Source organism: Falco naumanni, chromosome 12 (genome assembly GCF_017639655.2).
Source record: "Falco naumanni isolate bFalNau1 chromosome 12, bFalNau1.pat, whole genome shotgun sequence".
NCBI lineage: Eukaryota > Metazoa > Chordata > Aves > Falconiformes > Falconidae > Falco > Falco naumanni.
Window position 1 is genome coordinate 24,609,909 of NC_054065.1, and position 8,910 is coordinate 24,618,818.

At 38.3% G+C, this 8,910-nt stretch overlaps 1 long non-coding RNA gene across 1 annotated transcript; it reads left to right on the forward strand.

Annotated features, from left to right (window-relative positions):
- LOC121096469 lies at positions 1–5,892 on the forward strand. Its single transcript, XR_005830530.1, has 3 exons — positions 1–492; positions 2,003–2,113; positions 2,728–5,892. It is a non-coding gene; the product is annotated as an uncharacterized LOC121096469 (long non-coding RNA).
- The last annotated feature ends 3,018 nt before the right edge of the window (positions 5,893–8,910 follow it).

Genomic DNA, 8,910 nt, shown 5'->3' on the forward strand with positions numbered 1-8,910 from the left:
TCTGTCCCTGCACTGTCACCTCTTTTAAAACTAACAAATGCATGACATATAATACAAGATTTATAAATTAAAGAAACCCACCCCTTTTAAGTAATATTCTTTAAATCTCAGTTTCTGACAGTCCTCCTATTTGCTCAGTAACTGTAATAGGCGTATTTTTCAGAAAATAGTGAATAAAAACTGACAAGCTATCGGGGGAATCTGAATGCATAATTGATAGGGGCATAAATTAATATGATTAGGCCTTTATTGGGTGCCACTGCTGCCAAACCTACAAAAGGGGCATGGAATAAAACATGGCTATGTTCTCAGGGCTGACAGACATCAATATGTAATGCATATTATCTCAAACCTTCTCATGTAGTCTGCGTATGACAGCACTCAACCTAATTGAAATTTTTATCTTTCTGTTGCATACAGACAGTTTTGACTAGCTGCTTCCAGGGAAAAGAGAGAAATCCAAATGACCCAAATGAAGGTTTCTCTGTAGAGGTATATACCGTTCTTGCAAATCACTTTAAAATGGCTTTTTGCTCTCTGGTTTTATAAAGCCATCTTCAGAAACCTGCATGAAAGACAGCCCAGGACGTGGTTTGCCTCTCTCCCTTTTAACTAAGCTTAACAGTTAAGCTAAAAGAAAGAAGGCAGTCAAAAGATTTCTTTGTAAAAATCAATATATTGTTTGCTCACTTCAACTGAGGCCTCATTTTGCTACTGTTCTTCATGCTGCATATATACAGTTTAGGAAAACATAATTTTCCTGTCTATTATGAAATTTGTAACAGTATCTCCCTCCAGACCTGTGAGGAAAAAGTTAAAAAATCGAGTGATTTCTTGAACAGACACCCCTAGTCCCTCAAAAAATGTTGCTCAGGTGATACAGCTTCATTTAGATAATTCTAAATTATTTTTCAAGTTTTTATTTTTCAGTTCTCTTTATGAATTCACACACTGAAATGAAAAGCCGTGGCAAAACCATGATAGCTATCAGTTCTAAAATGTTTCAAAGATTTTGGTTAAATGAGAACGTAATCTATATTCACTTTTCATGAAGGGTTTTTGCTTTGATAAGTCAAAGTTGATTAAAAAGTTTCACATTTAATATTTTGCTCTTTATTGAAAAGTTCTGTACTGTATGAGTGTTCCCGAGAACGCATGCTACCATTACTAAATATTTTTATTACAGTAGTGTTGGATGTTGTACAAATAAGATAAGGAGTCAGCTTCTGCTCCGCTGTTTACAGTCTAGAATGGGATTATCCCTCGAGTAAGACACATTTAACCTGTAAAAATCAAAATAAAGCAGACAGGGACAGAAATGGGTCCAAGAACTCATTTTGACTTTACTGAAACTCACTTCCTAAGACATAAGGAAGAAATCTATTTTTTCTTTCTGAAATATATTTTAAATCCTATGTATTTACTTTGATAAATGATAATCATGTTCTCGGTTATTTTCATGCTGTGATATAAAGACAAAGGCAGTATAGCTAAAAAATCACTTTCTTCTGTTAATCGACAATATTGCACTCTTCTAACTCATCACTCCATTATCACAAATGGTAGGAAATCCAATAAATATAAAGAGGCCACATGTTTTGTAGCTTGGAGAATGACACATTGCGTTCTGAAAGATCCATGTTGCTGCACCTGTTATTTCAAGTAATTTATTTATTTCAGAGGCTATAAAGCACTCCCATTTTCATTTTATACCTGCCCTTGGTAGTTGCAAGTTCAAGATGTGAAACAAACCTGCTATGATTTCCGTTCCATTTATGTATCACAAAGAGAGAGGTCAGGGCACTTGATAGACAACAAGAGCTCATGAACTTTCCCTTGAGCACTGTGGAGAAGCTCCAAGCCTTATTTCACCCTAATGTGAATTTGTTATACGAATTAAATTCTCATGAAACATATTGAGAACCTAATGCTGCATGGTTTTGGTATTGTTTGTTCCTACTTCAGTGCTCTATTGAAAATATATCTTTCCTCTGTTTTCCAGAAACAAGACTGATAACGATGTGACTAGAAAAAACCCTGTGTGTGCTCTGCAGTGTTGTGTGCATTGTCAGGTGGATGAGGTGACTTGAGGCTGTAGAGATTTAAAGGCTGGGTATTTAAATTGTTTTACTATTTTGATTCTGTGTAACTTTTTTTTGTACTACTTGGGAACGTCAGTATTTACAATTTAGTGGCTATAAATAGGAAAAATAGAATAACAAGAAATCCCCAACCCCATCAAACACATTGGCTAGAAGATGGCTTCAAGGGATGGCTCCTGATCTTGTTTCTTACTTAGAGTGATATTTAAATTCTGGAAGGGCTTCTCTTATTAGAACATGGCTTGGACTTGTAACTACTTCAGGAGTTTCTTAAGAAAGGGTCTTATTATAGCTCAGAAGACTCTTCTAGTGACATGTGACACAGTTTGAGCCTCTTACAAGGCCAATAGCAGAACAATTTCACAATAATACTAAACATCGCAGGACAGTAGTCCAAGGTGAATTTCAGGGGTTTGTGTCTTAAAAATAATTTCTCTTATTAATCTCTGTTTTTTGGGTGATCTGGTCTTTCTCAGGGGCATGAATACAGAACAGTTCATCTAGTGGTAAAGCCTGCAGGTCAAGACAGTATTTGAGGCACTAGGCTTCCTTCTTCTCCACCTGATAAGTTACTGAGTCCTTTTGTCCCACACCAAAATGCTTTCTTTCATCCACTTTGTTTCAGGCACACAGAGATAGACACTCATTCAGTCCACGTGTTCAGCAGCTCTGCTTGTTGTTCAGAGAGGGGGATATTACACACTGGAAGAGGAGCCTGAATTGACACCCATGCCCGGCTTTCTCCTTTTTTAGCTGTCAGATACTGCTAGCATGACCACAGCGGATGGCAGAGACAGGTATGGCAAGACTGGAGTGCAGAGTGGGGCTGGCTCGCACCACAGCGCACAGATCTCTTGTAGCAGTTGTTACCCAGTTGTTTGGCATCTCCCATTTAACTTTATAACCCCATTGCTGTCATCTATAGTCCAGAAGAACAACATGTTGCTGGTGGCCTACTTTGCCCACTAGGTGAAAAAAGGAACAGTTAATGTTCACAGTATAACGTACTCCTCTGTATGTGCACACATACTTGTAATTTTGGAGGAATGGACATGCAACAGCTTGAGTAAACAAGATGAACTCATGATCTTAGTCACTCTTGTCCAGGTTCAACTATGCTGGGTAGTATCTTATACCACAACTAAGTCCACAGAAGTCAATATGAGTAATGTATTCCAAACATAGCTTAAAGTTAAAAATCACTATTTCTAATCCAACCATAAGGTACATTTTTATATCCATTTCCACAATGCAACTTCAAAACTGGAATCATAAGTGCTTACTTGAGTCCATGAATAAAACTAGCATGTGAAACAAATAAGAAGGCTTGCCAGTAGCCTGGGGAGTACCGAGGTAGGATCCTGCAAACTGGCTTGGGTGCTGCCCTGGGTTTGAATATAGTTTTGGTCATAGAGGTCCAGATTTTGCCAACCTGAGCACCAATATCAGATTGACCTCTCTCAGACAAATGTAAGCTAGCTAGGACTTCCACAGAAAAGTGATGGTGGTGAGGTGGTTGCTTGATTTGTGTAGAACAATGCAAACCCTTTAAAATTTTCACAGTATTTTGGTAAGCTGTGAAGAACGGTGGAGGTTTTTTCAATAGAACAACTTCACGTGCTTACACATGAGAAAAGCAAAACCTGTCATGGCACTCTCTGTGGGCGAGGCTTTCTTGCTGTCCTACATACTTCAGTATATATCAGACTCTCTACTTGGCCAAAATAGAATTGAACTGTGTGTGATGCAAGAGTCAGTAGATGAACCTAGCTTGTGAAGATGGAAATTATGCGGAGATGGCTCCTGTGCAGCACACCTTTTAAACTCTCCAGTAGGGACTGAACGCTGCAAGACTATGAAGATGCTTCATGTTGCAAATCAAGGTTATTACAATGGCCTTGAAACCAGTCAATGAACATAGGCCCAAGAAGGATGTTAAGTATGGGGCAGGAAAAGAGAGAAACTAGCACTATTTCATAGATATGAAAGCACAGGACTGCACAGAAACGAAAGCAATACCTACAGTGCGACTATAATAAATCACAGGTATTAACTAGCTCACAGTACCCGTGTATGGTAGGGATGGGCTGCTATCCCTGCGTGCAGAGGGAAGAACTGAGACCCAGGAAACAAGAGGTACATTTCCAGAGAGGCGAATGGCACCCGAGGCCTCCAAATCTGTTTGTAGTGTTGAGCTTTGTTCCTCCCCAACAAAGTATTTTGCCTGAGGTCAAAAAGGGTTTTTAAACAGAAGTTGCAGAAGTTCCAGTCCTAAACCCCCACCAAACCACCTTGCATAATATTGGCAAAATTCTACTGGGCTTATTGTAAACCACTGAAACCCCAAATTTGCAAAATAACTGTGGCTCTTCAAGAGGCTAGAACTTGCCTGAAATTAGCAAATTGAAATCCATACAAGGTGTTAATATTCTTTACCCTCACCGCAAAGCCATCTGAGGAATTTCAGCATTGTGACATTTTCAAATTACCAAATTGAAGCACTTTACATGTTAGCAAAATGCATTGCGCCAACCATGTTTTAAGAAAGATCATTTATCACCTCTGGAAAGTTGCTGAGTAAATCCTTTTGACTTTGGGCTATCCCATTCATCCTTGTTTCAAATAATGTAATTCTAACATTGTATCGATATTCTTTAGATTTCCCCCCCTTCTTTTCCATTTAAAAACTGGTTTCTAAATACATTTGATGCAACTAAGTTTTATATTTGTCTCCTTATGGAAGTATGCAGAAGATGTGTTCAGCTATATTGATCTCTGAGGAAATGTGGATGAGGTAGATAATGTGAAACCTTTTTGTCATTACTAACAAGTTATATGGGTTCTGGAAACTTTCTGTGTTTGGCTGACTAGATAAGTGGATGCACTCACATTTATTTGATTGGAAAAGTATGGGGAGTAAACTATGTCTCCCCAGTTTCTGTACAGAATTGATCTTTTGTGTATCTATGCTTTTCTATTACAGCAAAGGAGTTGGCGATTATGAGAGCAGACGCACCCCTTTCTTTCTGCTGGAGTCTTTGGAGACCAGCCTCAAAGAAAAGGGAAGGGACGTAAACAAATTAAGAGAGGGGAACAAAAGGGCACAAGGCAAAGTGCTGAACATTTCTACCTCTAACCTTCAGAAACTGAAGGAGAAAGAAATTACTGCTCTTGACTTTATTAGCTCCTTGCATCTCTCTCACATCTGTGACAGACTACCCTTACTCTGCCTGCTCTGGGGTGGCCGCAGGTGACAGGTACTTGTTCGGTTATGGCTCAGCTGCAGGAGCCACAGCTGGTGCTTGGCCTTACTCTGCTAGCTGGGATACCAGGTAGAAGGTTGTTAGTGTTTATGTGCAAGTCCCATGACTTGTTGTATAGGAGTTTGTCTAAAAGATGAATGAATAAAAACTGAATGAGGTCCTTTCTACTGCGAAACTATCACTTAAATGATTTTTCCCACCCCTCCATTCTAATTCCTCTCCAATTGTTCAACAAGCCTCAACGTACCCTCTTTTCTCTGAATTTCCAGACTAGGTTCTATATCTGCTCAGCTGTGGGCACCAAGACATATGCAAACCTCTGCAAACAAGTCCAGACCATGAAATCTGAATTCTGGATCCAGGCTATACTTTGGTGATAAAGAGGTCTTTCAGTCCTCTTGCATCGCTTACTCTCTCCCCGTATAGGTTACTACCTTCTTGCCAGAACCGATTCAACCCCCCGATTTGTGGAAACAACGAATAATCCAGTGAAAAGATTTTGTTTTAAAAAGTGTATCTTTTGCTCAATCTGGTTTGCAGTATGACCACAAAAAAAAAAAAAAAAAAAAGTTGGACAAGCTTAAGTGAGGCAAAAAAGTACTTTTTTGTACTTTTGGCAAGGGGGAAAAGCAGCTGGGAACAGGAGTCATTTAAACAGCTGTTGCTGTTTTGATGCAGAGGATTCATGAGGCAGGGTTAGGTGCTGGTACCCAGAGTGCATAGGTGAGGAGAAGAAAGACTTTTGTGCTGCTTTCTTAAGCTGATGGCTTTCAGGATCAGGAATACCCAGGATCAGATGGTCAGAAACAGCCTCCCTGTAGACAGCAGGCAAAAGCAAGTTGCCCGCATGCTGCCTCCTGTCCTAGACAGGCAGGTTTTACAGCTGAGACCCACTGTTATGGGGTACAGCCCTCCTGTGCAACCCTTGTGCATATACTGATACAAGTTCAACATGCTGGCTCTTGGCTTGATGTCTTTTCAGCTAGAATCTTCCTTCTTCCTCCCCTCCGCCCCAACACACATTTTTTGACTCCTCTTTTTTCCTGAGCCCTATGAGCTGTCATGGGATACTTTATCATGAGGTCTCTTCGCACTTTTTTTTTTTTTTTAAGTTCGGTTTTACGTCAGTCTGCCCTGTTTATGAAAACACAAATCCATTAGTTTAACATCCATATGGTCAATCTCCTTTCTAAAGTTGGTTCCTGACCTGCAATACAACTCCTGATGATGATTGGCATAAAGCTTGTCTAATCACAATAAAACCTGTGCAGACTAAGGTCTCTGTCCTTCCTTTGGTGACCTCTTAGGCATTTCAGCTTTTCATATAGGTGTAGACTAGTACTTTTTTAATCCACTCTTATTCAAATTAAGCAAATCTCTGCCATGATTGTTAAAATTGGCAGATAGAAACACACAAGATCTCAAAATTAAAAGCACAGAACTCATGCAAACAGGCAAAGTGATGCACGGTGGACAAGAGACACAGCTCAGAAAACCTGGAATGGAGCCCTTGGCTTTAATTAGCTGTACCAATTTATGTTTTCCAAGAATCTGGCCTGTTTCTTAAAAAAAAAAATATGTTTTGGATGTGTTAGAAAAATTGGGTGTATAAATTACAGCTGCCCCTATGACACTTTAACTTGAACGACCAGTACTTATTCAGTCAACTACAATAGGTCTCGCTGTCCTTGGCAGGATTACAGGGGTAATATTTTTTAACATGGATGAGCAGCTCTTGAACAATTTCTCCAATGTATTAAGCATGAACGGGCTTTTCTTCAACATCAGGTGTGCATGTCTTCTCACATTTTTCTCCACCACACATATTTATTGTGGCCATTACAGGGGGAAAACTTCCCTTCCTATAAATGTTTGTCTTCTCCTCCACCCTTTTTATGGTAACACCACAAACTGATGGAGTGATCTTGTTTCACATGCCTGTCTTGGTTTATTTATTTATATAATCAAAGATGACACTCACTATTGTTGGAGTATATTGCTACAGTTTCTTCATTGCTTGCAAAGGAACTTGTGGACAAAGATAAAGACAGGCTATGATAGATATTCTGTTAAAGACTACTTCTTGTAGCTTCCTATTGGCAAGAAATCTCATTTGTTTAAATGGAGTTTATAATACACACAAAATTGCAAGCTTATTTTAAAAAAAGTAGTAAAATACTGTTAACTTAAGCTGCCTTTATAAAAAGTTTTGAAGGCCTTGAAATATTCTCTACTGACAGCTGGACATGGATGACTTCAAATTGATGAAATAAAAATATAAATATCTTTTACATAAGAATGGTTGATACAACAACATGACTGGTACACAGCACATGTTATCTCAAACTCTGTATCTTAGGGTCTTCATCTTGAGAAAGACAATTGCTACCGGTTAGGGAGAAAAAAAAAAAAAAAGTATTCAAAAGCTTTAGTAGCAGCTGTTTCATCCTTTCATTGATTATCAATCCATTGCCAAAGCAGACGGTGCCTTTGTTTTTGTCCCCTGCCCTACCCTTAACCTGCATTTTTTTAATTGTTTAATAATTTATGGGAATATATTCTCCTGTATTTACATAAATTCCTTAGGCAACGTAGCAGTTGCTTCTATAGAAAAGCTATATTAAGAATTTTAGGTATTGGTAATTGGCAATCTAACTTTGAAGATACAAATGAGAAGTTCCCTGTATAGCATCCAAGTCTACCAAAGATTTACAGAAAAGAGAACAAGTACATGCAGGCTGAAGTGGAAATAAAAATCTTTACATCACACACATTCTGAATAAAATTGCATGTTTTTAATTGTATTTTTATTGCCTCTTTCATAGAAAAAGGTACTCTGAGCCTAATCCTGCTGTTTTTCTAAAGTTCAGAAATAGGGTCCAGTAATACAAGACACATGGGAAGACTTTTGCAAGTCTATGTGAAGCAGTATATTGAAAGAAAATGCCTTCATTTGCCTGACCAAATTCTCATTTTAATTATTTGAGACTCCAAACTTCCTTTTCCTTTAAGTGATATTCCTTTAAGTATGTTTTCTCAGCTCAAGTGTCAGATCAATTAATTTTTTCTCTTTGCTCTAGAGAAGACTTCTTTTATTACAAGAAAAGGAAAAAAAAAAAGTACATATGTGATAGTAACTTTAATTATTGAAGGTTTTTGACACCACTGATGAAAATGCTTCCCACAAAGTCAGCTTTGAGCGTAGCCAGTGACAGCGCTGTGAAGGTCAGTGTTCAGATTAACATGCTCACTGTAAAAACATATGGCAGATTTTTGTACTTATAGTAGTAGTAATGTATGAACTGATTGAAAGATTGAAAAACTTATATCCAGAGTAATTAGAAGCCTCTGATACTAAGCAAACTAAACAAGCTTCCTTGTGAAACAGAAACTTAAAATTTATGTCCTTGCCTGTTTCATCTAATCTGAGATGACTTTGATTCCAAGAAACATTTTTTTTTTTAAAGTTCCTTCTGAGACAGTTACCTGGCAGAATTTGGATTGATGGAACAAGATCCCTGGTATCTCCCCTAATATTAAAGATG